The sequence below is a fragment of the Arvicanthis niloticus genome, chromosome 14, assembly GCF_011762505.2.
Source record: "Arvicanthis niloticus isolate mArvNil1 chromosome 14, mArvNil1.pat.X, whole genome shotgun sequence".
Taxonomy (NCBI): domain Eukaryota; kingdom Metazoa; phylum Chordata; class Mammalia; order Rodentia; family Muridae; genus Arvicanthis; species Arvicanthis niloticus.
In genome coordinates this window covers 74,594,652-74,602,896 of record NC_047671.1, presented here as the reverse complement: position 1 = coordinate 74,602,896, position 8,245 = coordinate 74,594,652, and the positions used below count along the sequence as shown (strand labels likewise).

The following is an 8,245-nucleotide window of genomic DNA, read 5'->3' as shown; positions in this document are numbered from 1 at the left end:
TGGTTTGCGTAAGCTTTTAGTTTTCAACATTAATGCAGAACATTTGTGAACCTCTCCCCTAATAGTTTCGTTTTTAGATTTTATTTCATGTTTCTACTCTGGGAGATGCTAGGTCTCAATTCTGGGTAAGCAGCATTATTGATATATATATATATATATATATATATATATATATATATATATATTTTTTTTTTTTCAAACTTTGGAGTCCAACCTTTATTTTGGGGATAATGGAAGTCACAAGGGAGTAGCAGTACTTTAGGATGAAGTGAATGACCTTCTCTGAGTGTGATAGTGATGAAGGTGCTGAGATCCAAATGGTGATGTCTCATGGAGGCTGGAAGTTAGGTCTATCCTATAGATCTATAACTGGAAGCTAGGAAGACTGCATGCATACAGGAGGCACTCAAGAGCAATGCTGCTGTGTGGAACAGGATTCCAAAGTCTCTGTGCATGTGGCAGCCAAAGCTGGGATATAGCACAGAAGATGTGGAGATGGGGTTTCCAGGGCAATAACAGAATTCTTCTACAGGGCTGTCGCAATTCAACCCAGGCACTAGAAGGTTCTTGCTTTGTACGGGCAAGGTCTTCTACCAATGGCCAGGGATGTACAGGTGGCTTTCTCTCTTGAGGAGCTCAGAATAACAATAATAAATTACAGAGAAAAATGACCACCGCCTGAACTGCATGTTGGCTAGGAGTACATACAGCAGTCAGGATCTGCAGGGAGTAGGAAGAAAAGTAACAGGGTGTGCTGGTGCTCGTTGGTTAATCATAGGGTTACACTGGAAGGCTGGGGCTGCAGGACTGCAAGTTCTAGACCAGCCTGGGCTATTTACAAAGTTCCAAGACAGCCTAAACTACATCTCAAAGCCACCCCATCTCAAAGACACCAACCAGACAACAAACAAATGCTCCCAAAACAACTACATGGTGATTTTCATCAGAACGGACAATGAAGAGGTGATTCCCCAGGTCCTTAGGGATGGGGGAACGGGCTCAGCATGGTCAGTTTACAACCTAGTGAGGACAGCCCGATTTCTGCCACTATTCTCATGGTTCATACTGAGCCGGCAGCACAGTCTTCCCGGACATCTCCCCTTTGCCGCTGTTGATTTGGGGACCTACATATTCTTCCTACGATGTTTCACATGCCTTTCTCCCAGTGCTTTTTTTTTTTTTTTTTTTTTTTTTTTTTTTTTGGATTTCTTCTCAAATAGCAGCTCTTTTATGGAAAGTTTTGACTCACTTCCATGCAAGAGCAACTTTGTACCTTTGTTCCATGCCCCCGTTCTGCACGTCTCTTCACCTTACATGTTAGACCATTGATGTGACTGCTGGCGACCTCCTCTGATGAATCAGTGAGTTTTACGATGTTTTATCTGCTTTGCTCACTGCTGTTACTAGTTTCTGTAGCTGCATGTAGCATTAAGGCAGTGCCTGATGGATCCTGGTTAAATGAGTGAACATGTTGAACAAACTATATGGCCCATGTTGAGGGGACTACAGAAGAGGAGGCTGCCTTGTGCATGGGTTGTCCAAATATGGAAACTCCAGGTTGGACATGGAAATTTGAACCAATATTGTTGTAGACTGGACCTTAATTGTTCCTCAAAGACCTTGTGTCAAAAGCTTGCTTACCAACCCTTGGTGCTATTGAAAGGTGGTGGAACCTTTAGAAGGCGTGACCTATTGAAAAGAAGTTAGGTCAGTGGAGGTCATGACCTGGAAGAAAATGTTGGGACTCCTGTCTCAGACACCAGAAGACAAGCCACTTAGCTCCAGCACACTCTCTCTTTCCTCATGGTGTTCTCCCCACAGGCCTCAAAACAACAGAGTCATGTGACCACAGACTAAAACCTGTGAAATTGTGAGCCAGAATAACACTTTCCTTTTTTTAATTTGATTACCTTGGGTATTTTTATCTTAGAGACAGAAAGCTGACTGAAGATGATGACAAATATGGATTTTCTCTATCTCTGTCACCCTAGAGAGACAAAAGGAAAAATTAGCATTTTAAAAGGAAACACTTACTCAAAGAAAAACAAAATTAGAACTTTCTTTCCCTCAAACGGCCAACACATTTCTATTCCCCTTTCATTTATTAAGGTTCTTGCAACCAGCAGCTTTTGACTCAAAAGGTTTTCTAAGGGCCTGTTGTATTTTGAACCCCTGTTAAGTTTTGTGGGAGACCCCAGTGTATAAAACAGGAGTGTGTAACCGTCTATTGCATGAGCCCCTCATCACTCTACCAGCCTCAGAAAGACCGGTCATCTTTTAATAATGCTTGTTAAAGGAGAAAAACCAATGAATAGACATGCGGTTTTGTTGTGGAGACAAAAACTTGAGATAAAAGAACTTTATTATCTCACAGAGCAATAAATTGAGTGTAAATTATTATTGAGGTTCAAAAGAATAGGATGAACTTTGAAGCTATACTTCCAGGTAGCTGTGGTGATAGGCATGAATTTTAAAAGAACCAGCCTGGATATAAAGCACATCCGTACTGGTGTTAGCTGTGTGACCTTGGGCTTGGGTTTGTTCTTCTCTAAAGCAGGGGTAAAGACCATACATCTCTTGTGGAGTTCTTATAAAACAGTCAAGGCACACAGTCCCAGCATACAGGCAAAGCCCTCCAAAGTCCCCAGCACACAGGCAAAGCCCTTCCCAGTCCCCAGCACACAGGCGAAGCTTTCTCCAGTCCCCAGCACACCCAGTACACAGGCACTGACTGCCTTTATAGCTGGGCCTGTATAGCTTTACATCCTTATTCCAGGTGTGATTAAGACAAATCTTTCTTTCTTTCTTTCTTTCTTTCTTTCTTTCTTTCTTTCTTTCTTTCTTTCCTTCCTTCCTTCCTTCCTTCCTTCCTTCCTCCTCCTCCTCCTCCTCCTCCTCCTTCTTTGTCTTCTTCTTCTTCCTCCTTTTCCTCCTCCTCCTCCTCCTCCTCCTCCTCCTCCTCCTCCTCCTCCTCCTCCTCCTTCTTCTTCTTCTTCTTCTTCCTCTCTCTCTCTCTCTCTCTCTCTCTCTCTCTCTCTCTCTCTCTCTCTCTCTCTCGGTGCTGAGATCAAACCCTGTCCTCGAGAAGATCCTTGGCTTAGACAGATTTTAAATCCTTGTGATTTTTAATTTTTTTCAAGTTTTTTTTTATTAATGTGTGTGTGTCCCTGTGTGTGCTGGAGTATGCATGAGCATATGCGTGCCTTCAGATGCTAAAAAAGGATGTTATTTCTTCTGGTACAGCTGTAAGCCAAACTTGAATCCTTCGGAAGAGTGGCAGGCAAGTGCTCTCGATCCTGGAGTCGACCTTTCCAGCAACCTCTCAAGATCCTGTGCCCCTGTTTTGAGACAGGGTCTCGCTGTAGCTCAGACTACCTTCAAACTTGTGGCAATGTGCCTTACTGCTGGGACTACAGGCATGGAGCATCATAACCAGCATCCTTTTTGGGATAATAACCTTCCCTTGTAAGACCGGCATAGTATTTAAATGCAATCCCTTGTATCCATGTGAATGAATGATATATTTGAATCATTCCTCATAGTGAATTTGGTGCATGTGACCCTTCCAGAATGTAAGACCGGGTATGATGGGGTGGAGGCTGTGTTTGGAGTGTGTGCTGAGAGAGAACACTCCCAGTCAGACATTGAAAGACAAGGTGCTAGAAAGAAGAGTCAAGGTATCCTGGGTAGATGGAATGACTTGTGGAAATTCTCCAAAGAAAAGGTCTTTAGTTGCTAGCAGGAGAATGAAAAATAGACTTGATGAGATGGGAAGGCCAGTTTTCCCATCATGTCTATTCCCTGACATAGAAGGTCAGTAATTCTTTATAGTTAGAGTTCCCCAGTGAGTACTTCTGGGGCTGTGATTTGTCTTCCACCCCCACTGATTAGATTATAATATATATCTATCACCAGCCCATGCCATTTCATATTAGGAAGATGGACCTCGAGGGGTTAGGGCCAGCTGGGGGTTGCTCCTTAAAACCGACTCAGGACTGTAGGGGCTAAGAAAAGCAACCTGGCTCAGGAAGTCGTGTGGCTCAGTGGTGGAGGCGTCATCCCTGATGTGAAAGGCCTGGGTTCCATCTCCATACCGTGCAAACAAAGGAAAAACCAGTGGGCATGACAGTCTATGGTTTCAGCAAAAGCTGAGACAGAAGGATTGTTGTGATTTTTGTGCAGAGGCTGGACTTCACAGTGAGTGAGCTGCGAGTGTTTCCACATAGGCCAGGATTCCATGAGAAACAGCAAACCCACTGTAGATAGGAGGACTTGTCCCAACAGCCAAGGAACAGTTAGGAGACTCTGGGACACCCTTTAAAACTTCCCCGTCTTTCCATATAAACATGGGCATTCTTCATCCAAAGTTCAGGACAGGGTGCCATGGTGACAGCTCTGGAAGCTACCCATGAAGGTGGGAATGTGAGAGAAAGCTTGATCAGAAAAATGGCTTAAATACACAAATCAATGCTCACACCCCTCTGGTTTTTTGCCTGCAGAATTCTTCACTTTATTGCCAGTTGTCCTGGGAAGAAGACTTAAATATTAGAATACATCTCTCCAGCCTTCATCACTGTAATCTCAGCTCTCATGGGTGACATGGGCCTCAATTCTAGCAGAGCTCTAGGAACACACACGCAAACTTGCCTGCGCTATTGTAGCTTGATGGTTCCCCACCCATGGTCTCAGTTAAATGCTCAGGAAAAGCCTGTCATGCCAGCACTCAAAAGAGATTGAGGCAGGAAACTTGTGGGCTCCATAACAAGACCTTGCCTTGAAAATTAAAAGAGGCCCCGCCCCCGTCGTCCCGCGACCTGCCGCCTCCTGCTCGCTGTCCCGAGCGCCATGTCGGGTTCTTCTAGCATCGCTGCCATGAAGAAGGTGGTTCAGCAGCTCCGGGCTCAACCGCGGGAAGGTTTCCCAGGCAGCTGCCGACTTGAAACAGTTCTGTCTGCAGAATGCTCGACATGACCCTCTGCTGACTGGAGTGTCTTCAAGTACAAATCCCTTCAGAACCCAGAAAGTCTGCTCCTTTTTGTAGTCCTATATCTTGAGGTTTCTCAAACCACTTTTCATGAACCAGTGAATATTCAAGAGAACTGTTTGAAGTCTGTACGAGGCTTCTCTTTAACATGTGCCATAATACACAATCTTCTACTTCTACTTGTCAGTCCTTAACATCTACCTCTCTGAATTTTCATGGATTTCTGTTTCACAAGGTTGAACTATTTTATATATACTGGCTGTAGCATACAATAAAGCAGCATACAAACTTAAAAAAAAAAAAGAAAATTGAAAGAAAGGTCTGGAGAGACAGCTTCGCAGATGAAGGTGCAGGCAGCAAGCCTGGTGGTTTCAGTTTGATCCCTAGAACCCACACGGTAGAGAGAACAGAGTCCTGTGGGCTGTTCAGACTTCCACATTGGTGACATGACTCCTATACAAGCCACACCCCCTAAAAAAAAACTAAAAGAAAAAAACAGAAAATCCACCCTTTGTGACAACTATGTCCTGTATCTTACAGCACTGTTTACATTTTGTCTGTACAATGGCCCCTCTTTTGACAATGGGAATCAGGTCTTATATTATCTTGGTTTGTTCCCTGGCTCTGACACAGGCTCTGACGCATTCTAGAACTTCACTAAATGTTTCCCGGCAGGGCTTTGTTTTAAAATCAACATAGTAAAAGGTAAACTAGACTTCTAGAGAATTAGTACATGAGAAAAGGTGAGCAGGCGATGGCAGCTGTCTTTTGCCGGCATGCACACACCATGGGCTCTGGCCAGCATGCACACACCATGGGCTCTGGCCAGCATGCACACACCATGGGCTCTGGCCAGCATGCACACACCATGGGCTCTGGCCAGCATGCACACACCATGGGCTCTGGCCAGCATGCACACACCATGGGCTCTGGCCAGCATGCACACACCATGGGCTCTGGCCAGCATGCACACACCATGGGCTCTGGCCAGCATGCACACACCATGGGCTCTGGCCAGCATGCACACACCATGGATTCTGGCCAGCATGCACACACCATGGGCTCTGGCCAGCATGTACACACCATGGGCTTGGGCCAGCATGTGTACACCATGAATTCTGGCCAGCATGTACACACCATGGGCTCTGGCCAGCATGTACACACCATGGGCTTGGGCCAGCATGTGTACACCATGGATTCTGGCCAGCATGCACACACCATGGGCTCTGGCCAGCAGGCACACACCATGGGCTCCAGCTTCTGTCCTCCCCACAAAGTCTCCACAAGAAAAAAAAAAAAAGTAGCACATAGAACTATGACAAGATGATCTTTAGAGATTTTCTGCCCCAACCCTGAAACAGGGCACTCAGATAATCCTGGCTTCTGGAGGACAGACTATGATGATGATAATCCAGGAAGTAGATTGCCCTTTGAATCTACTAGGGAAGAAACCAATCAAATAAGTATTTATTTCTATTTAATGCTCCCAGCTTCTGTTTCCAGCTTTGAAGACTTCCTGGCAAGTGCTTTTTGAAGTCATTAATCTCTGGGTGAATCTGAATGGCTTGTAGGCTGCTCCAGGCTCTGGAGCCTGGCACACACTGTGTTTACAGCCTGTCTGTGTGTGTGTGTGTGTGTGTGTGTGTGTGTGTGTGTGTTCCAGAAATGCTAGATGGGGGACAGAAGGCCTATTGGCAACAAGGAGGAGAATGAGGGAGATTAATTTGGAATCTGCCTTGCAAGCTTCGGTCATAAATGAGATTTCTAGAATGAATTGGTTTGGTTTTATTGGGTTAAGATCACCAAGGACACAGACACTCTGAGGATGGCTCCAGTCTTCCTTCAGTTCCTGTCTACAGCTACCTAGTAAGATACCCGAGCTCTGACCTACTCCAGGTGTCTGGATGCAATGCTAGCTACTTAGCATTATTATTATTATTAGTAGTATTGTAATGTTCAAGAAGTCACTGTTCATGGAAGAAAGAATCAAAAATTTCAGTTAAACAAAATTAAAAAGAATTCTGCGTGATACTTCTTGTAAGATTGATTATCAGCAGATGCAATGCAGTAAATCCAGAAAGCCAACACTGGGTAGTGGAGGCAAGCGGCAAGCCTGGGGTCATATAATGAGTACTTTCAGGATCAGACTGAGCTACACAGTGAAGTCCTGTCTCAAAAATTTAATGGTTGTGTATTGTGATTTTAATTCCAACATAGGCAGGCAGATCTCTGTAAATTCAAGGCCAGCCTGATCTACATAGGATGCTCTAAGCCAGCCGGGATACATACTATGATCTTCTCTAAAAACGGACAAAATTCAGTGGCTCATCATGGTGGTTCCTGCTATCAATTTCTTGGGAGGCTGAGGCAGGAAGATAGCCCTGATTTCAAAATACATCTTGGTCTAAGTAAAGAGTTCCAGGCCAGCCTGGGCTACATAGTGAGACATTATGTTAAAACCAATAACAACAACAACAAAAAACCCTCTAAATAAATAAACAATAGCCGGGAATGTTGCTCAATAGTAGAACGTTTGTGTAACACAGAAGGTCCTCCAGGCTCCATCCTGACATCCAGCACCACAAGGAAACAAAGCAAACCAAAAAACAATCATGTTCTCTATTTTTATTTATACACATGCAAATAAAATAATGCCTTTCTGTATGTAGTATTTAATAGCCTGTTTTTTTTACTTCAATAATTTATTATAGGCCAGTAAATACATATGGAGCACAATTTTAACTGCTTGTATCATTTTATCATACGGCTATATTGAGAAGTGTTTAACAGGCTCTACTTGATGGATGTGACAGGGTTACTGTGACAAAGACTGGATGACTTGAATCACAAGCTTGTAGCTCCTTCCAGGTTGGAAGTTAAAAACCAAAGTGTTGAGGGTTTTGGGTTCCTCTGAGACCCCTCTCCTTAGTCTGGGGCATCTTTTCCATCGTCCTCATGTGACCCTCCCTCTGTGTGATGTGTGTATCCTGACCCCTTCCTTCAATGACATCAGTGATCTTGAACAGAGACCAACTTAATGGACTTATTTTAACACACCACTGTTGCAGGACATTTGGTCACACTGTGAACCCAAAGATAGTGTTGTTTACTGTAAAAAAAAAAAAAAAAAAAAAAAAAAAAACTGTTTCTAGTTGTGGTGTGGCTCAATCCCTCTGGCTGGAATACAGACAGACCCTTAGCACACACCTTTAATTTCAGACAATGAAGGTAAAGTTATTTGTAGAAGGAAGCACCCATATT

At 44.1% G+C, this 8,245-nt stretch overlaps 1 pseudogene; it reads left to right on the top strand.

Moving 5' to 3' along the window:
- Positions 1-4,830: 4,830 nt before the first annotated feature.
- On the top strand, positions 4,831-5,284 carry LOC117720125 (guanine nucleotide-binding protein G(I)/G(S)/G(O) subunit gamma-5 pseudogene; annotated as a pseudogene).
- Positions 5,285-8,245: the final 2,961 nt, after the last annotated feature.